Below are 5,651 nucleotides of genomic sequence, written 5' to 3'. Positions count from 1 at the left end.
TCAGTCCAGTGGAGTCTGTCTGTTCTCCACTCTTCACGGTCACACAGAAGCTGGCCCAGATCGGCATGTTCCACTTCCCAGCGGAGGCCGAGCTGGGTCCCCAGTCAGCCCAACACTTCCTTCTGAAGTCAGCCTTGTCTTAGCTGACCCAATTAATGCTTCTAATAGCCAATGGCCCAGCCCAGGCTTCTCTGGAGCTGCAGACCTAGTCATGCAATTATGGCCTATTGAACCTTGGCCTTGTGTGTGCAGGTGCCTAAAGGCCAGGCCATTGTCTTCACACGCACTTCCCTCTCCAGACCCACTTCTGTCCAAACCTGCTCCTCCTGTAAGATTCATTCCTTGGCTGATGATTCCCACCAGCCACCTAACCATTCCAGCCAGGGAGTCATTCTCCATTCCTTCACTAAGACTATTTCTTGAACCGCTGCCTTAGACCAGACTCCATGCAAGGCCGGAAAGGTAAAGACGTGGGTCAGAGCAGGTCACCATGCTCACGGGCAGTAGACAGCCCATATGAACAAGTGCTGATAACACCGGGGAAGGGAAATGGCTCAGTTCAGGTTACCGGAAGAGGGGTGGAGTATCTGACGAGGCTTACAGGGATCAGGGCAGATTTCCTGGTGGAGGGGACACCTGAGTTGAGTCATGAGAGAAGAGGGAGGAGGGGAAGAAGAGGCCTTCCAGGCAAGAGGTGTCTGCATGCGAAAATAGAGAAAGAAAGAGCAGTGTGTCTGGGGGACGGTAAGCAGGCTGCTGCTGCTGCTAGGAGGTAAAATGCAAAGGGGCCTTGCACGCTGAGGCGGGGGCGGACCAAGAAGGGCTTTTGTTGGAGAGGGGACCTGCTAGTAAGACTGCATGGTGTCCGGTAGGCAATGGCAAGCCATTTAAAGGTTTGGGACTACGTGTGGGATGTATGTTGAAAGGAACGAGTCAGATTTATGTTGTGAATGACTCACTTTGAAGGCTATGAAGTTTGAATATGAGGATGGGGTTGGGGCAGTGGGGGGGGTGTGTGTGCTGCAGAGCTGGAAGCGTGATCTTGAAACAGCAGATGACAGAACCTGGACTAGGGCTGTGGAGAAACGGGAGACAAAGGAACGACTGATCAGACATTGAGGAGGATGGAGATGGGTGAGTCAAGGATGACTTCCCAGTTTCCGGCTGGGGAGTCTGGGTGCATGGTGGGGCCAGCGATGGAAATAGAGAACACAGGAAAAATAACAAGTTTGGGGGGAACTTGATGAGTTCATATTTGGACATTTTGAGTTTGAGTGCCCATGGGATGTTCAGGAAGGGAAATTCAGGAGGAAATGTTCGGCAGGAAGCTGGAAACACAGGCAGAAGCTCTGGGGAGAAGTTGAAACTGTTGATACACGTCTGTGAGTCACAAGCACTGATCCAACAGTAGGAGAGGATGCTGTCACCCAGCAAGGGGGCACACCAGAGGCTGAGGAACAAGTCCTATGAGCTCTGATGTTAAAGGGACAGGTCCAGGAAAACCTCAGGTTAGAGAGGAAGCTCAGAGAGAAACGAGGAGGATGGAGTGAGAAGAGCAATTGTGAAACCCAAAGGTGCGCAGCTTTCAGAAATGAAATGAGCAGTATCACATAGCGCAGAGAAGTCCAGCAAGACGAGGACTGTAAAGTGTCCTTCAACTTAACATTTAGGAAGTCACTGGTAAACTTGTGGTTGGTAGGGGCAGGTCTTGGCAGACAGAGTAGCTCCAATCTCACCGCACCTGAGTGCGTGTGGAAGGAGCATGGTGGCGGGGGGGGGGGGGGGGGGGGGGAGTTGTCGAGTTCATATGCAGGAATCCATCTTGATCAATACAGAGGGAGCTTGATTTTAAACACACACAGAGAGAAAACAGTTTAAGTTCAATATTCAAAAGCCATTTAAACTGTTACAAGCCCTACTCAGTGTGGAATACAAACAACATTGCTTTGCGAGGACTGAGTCTCTGAGCTGTAGTGAGTGATCCTGTACTGTCCCGAGAAACAGCTTTCCTTAGGCATCCTTTCCGTAAATGAAAACAACATTAAAGCACGTTGCGGGTGTTTATCACCATATCGATCCACCTGCACGTTAACAGGCTTTTATTTGGAACTTGGTTCTGTACAATAGTGCCCCCTGGTGTGGATGTCATGCATAATTTTTTTTAAGTCTGTTTTATCAATTGTTATTACAGTTGTGCCAAATTTCCCCCATTTGTCCCCTCTACCCAGTACCCCCCTTCCCTCCAGTAACCCCCCTAGTTCATGTCCATGGGTCATGCATATAAGTTCTTTGGCTTCACATTTCTTATACTATTCTTGACATTTCCCTATGTTGTACCTACCGATTTTGCTTCTTATTCCCTACACCTTTCCCCTCATTTGCCCCTCTCCCCCTCCCAGCTGAAAACTCTCCGATGATCTCCAGGTCTATGATTCTGTTCCTGTTTGGTTGTTTGCTTAGGTTGTTTTTTTTTTAGATTCAGTTGTTGATAGTTGTGAATTTGTTGCCTTTTAGTGTTCACAGTTTTGATCTTCTTTTCCTTGAATAAGTCCCTTTAACATCTCATGTAATAATGGCTTGGTGATGATGAACTCCTTTAACTTGCCTTATCTGGGAGGCACTCAATCTGCCCTTCCATTCTAAATGATAGCTTTGCTGGACAGAGTAATCTAGGTTGTAGGTCCTTGCTTTTCATCATTTTGAATACTTCTTGCCAGTCCCTCCTAGCCTTCGACGTTTCTTTTGAGAAATCAGCTGATAGTCTTATGGGAACTCCTTTGTAGGTAACTGCCTAATTTTCTCTTGCTGCTTTTAAGATTCCCTCATCTTTTATTGTGGGAATGTAATTATGATGTGCCTTGTTGTGTTCCTTCTGGGGTATTTCTTTGGGACTCTCGGAGCTTCCTGGACCTCTTGGAAGTCTATTTCCTTTGCCAGATTGGGGAAGTTTCTTTCATTATTTTTTAAAGTTTTCAATTTCTTGCTCTCCCTCTTCTCCCTCTGACATCCCTATGGTTCAGATGTTGGAATGTTTAAAGTTGTCCCAGAGGTTCCTAAGCTTCTCCTCATTTTTCTGAATTGTTTCTTCATTCTGTTCTGATTGAATGTTTATTTCTTCCTTCAGGTCCAAATCACTGATTTGAGTCCCGGTTTCCTTCCCATCACTGTTGGTTCCCTGTACATTTTCGTTTATTTCGTTTTGCATAGCTTTCACTTTTTCCTCTATTTTGTGACCATACTCAACCATTTCTGTGAGCATCCTGATTACCAGTGTTTTGAACTGTGTATCTGATAGGTTGGCTATTTCTTCATCACTTAGTTCTATTTTCGGAGCTTTGATCTGTTCATTAGGACCGTATTGTTTTTGTCTGGGTACAGCTGTTATGTTGTAAGGGGTGGAGCCTTAGGTATTCACCAGGGCCGGACAACTCACGTGGCTGCCTTGTGGTGCTGCTGTAAGGGGATGGAGCCGAGAGAGAACAATGCCCCCTGCTTGGCTCTCCACTGGCTTTTAGTCACTTCCCCTGCTACCCACAAGCTAAGTGGGCCCTTCTGGTGCTGATTCTTGGGTGGGTGGGTTTGTGTACATTCTAGGACCCTGTGGGTCTCTCCAGTAACTCTCCTGTGAGGCTGGGAGTTTCACCTCACCCCTCACAGGTTTTTTCAGAGGTTTTGAGGCTTTATTTCTCCACACTGGAACCCTAGGTTGTGCCGTCTGTCTTGCTCCTCAGTTGCTCCTCCTGGTTTATCCACACGCAAACGTGGGACCCCCCATCTCGGCCCACCAGCTGCCACCTTGCTGCAAGTCCTCTCCGCCTCTCCTACAGGTCTGGATGAACGTTTCTTCTTAAACTCCTTAATTGTTGGATTTCCATACAGTTTGCTTTTCTGGCAGTTCTGGTTACTTTCTGTCTTAAAATTTGTCCTTCTTTTGGTTGTGCAAGGAGGTACAGCGTATCTACCTGTGCCTCCTTCCAGGTGCACGTGTTTCTGTTGGGTATACACCTAGGAATTATGGGGTTATAGGGCTAATTATCTACTTAACTTCAGCAGATCTCAAGCAGGTTTTTAAGTGGGTCATTCCAATTTACACTCCCACCCACAGTGTATGAGAATCCCAGCTGCAGCATATACTCACCAGTACACGGTATAGTTAATCATTTTATTCTTAAGAAACTGTTTATTTTCCATCAACTTTACTTCCATTCTGTTTGAGTTTGTGGAAGAACAGCTTAAGACCAATTAGTTGTTCCCACCCATCAGTGGCCTGAGCAGTGGCAGCTGAGCACTCGTCTTCAGTAGTGAACTGCTGGACAGAGAGGACACCTGAGCCGTCGGGCCAGCCTTTGAGACCTCAGTGTGTGCACCAGTGAACTTGGGAGCAGGAGCCATGTCCACTCACCCTGAAAAGCCCCCACTTTTCAATCTCTCCTTGATCTCTGTAGAAGTAGAGATGAGGCATGACTTCCCACAGGTGTTCATGGGAGATGGTGCCACACATGCGCAGAACCTCCCTGGCCAACATGCACATCAGACCCAAGGAGTCAGCCCCCTTGTTCTGGCAAGGGGTGGCAATGTCCACATACTGCAGAGTGTCTGTGTGACAGCACTGGCAGGCAGGCTAACATAAGATGCCTCTGTGAGAGGCTGGTGCTCAGCCCTGGGGTCAGTAAACACCAGAAATCTTGGCTCCAAGAAGGCTGCCTGGATCTGGCTAGTGAAGGTCCCAGGAGTGAAGCGGCCAGCAAAGGGAGTGGCACCGGCAGCAGCAGCAAACTTCAGCATAGCTTGCTGGCCAGTATTCCTGGACGCTGACACTGACATCAGTGGGGCTTTCAATGGCAACAATGGCACGAGCTGCCAGCAGAAGCTTCTCCCAGGTTCTCTTCAGATTAATGCAGATGCCATCACTTTTCTTTTTGTAAATGTACTACTCTTCATTTGGAAGTCAAGGTTGGTGCCACCTAAGTAGGTTCTTGCTGCGAAGAATTTGAGGACATCCTCCTTCTTCATGTGCAGGACATCAAGGGCTCCAGACACTGTGAACATTCCCCTTAAACTTACGTGGGAACCGAGAGCAACAAATGCTGTATGGCTCCCTCTCAGAGTTGTGCCGAAAGGTGTTAATCTTTTTTTAATTATAGACATTCAGGTGGGTATGTCATGTTTTTAAAACAGCTTTAAGATGTAATTCACACACCACACATTTCACCCACTACATTCAAAGCCAGTATAATCAGTGGCTTTCAAAATGCTCACAGAACTGTGCTTCTATCACAATTTCAGAATGTTTTCATCACCGCCCCCCAAAGAAACCCCATAGTCCTTAGCTGTCACCCCCAACCCTATCCCCTCAGCCCTAGTCAGCCAGTAATCTGTTTTTATAGATTTGCTTTTTAACATTTTACATTAATAGAATCATACAGTATATGTGGCCTTTTGTCTGGCTTTTTTCGTAAATCTTTTCCAAGATTCATCACATTTTGACTCAACAAAGGAACCATCCTGAATCAAACTGTACACGATCTCATTTACTCATCTCCCTTTAAAAAACATTGCTAACTGCTTTCTTACCTGATGGTACATTTCCTACTTAACTTTCAAAGCTAACTTATTTCCAAAAGCATGCTAGGAAGCTGTGCTGAGTGCAT

The 5,651-nt window shown here is 46.9% G+C and overlaps 1 pseudogene; it reads right to left on the bottom strand.

The window, feature by feature from the left end:
- Positions 1-4,251: 4,251 nt before the first annotated feature.
- Positions 4,252-5,070, bottom strand: LOC112304386 (small ribosomal subunit protein uS2-like; annotated as a pseudogene).
- Positions 5,071-5,651: the final 581 nt, after the last annotated feature.

Source organism: Desmodus rotundus, chromosome 1, assembly GCF_022682495.2.
Source record: "Desmodus rotundus isolate HL8 chromosome 1, HLdesRot8A.1, whole genome shotgun sequence".
Lineage (NCBI taxonomy): Eukaryota > Metazoa > Chordata > Mammalia > Chiroptera > Phyllostomidae > Desmodus > Desmodus rotundus.
The sequence above is the reverse complement of the archived record's forward strand: the minus strand, read 5'-3'. Positions and strand labels throughout refer to the sequence as shown.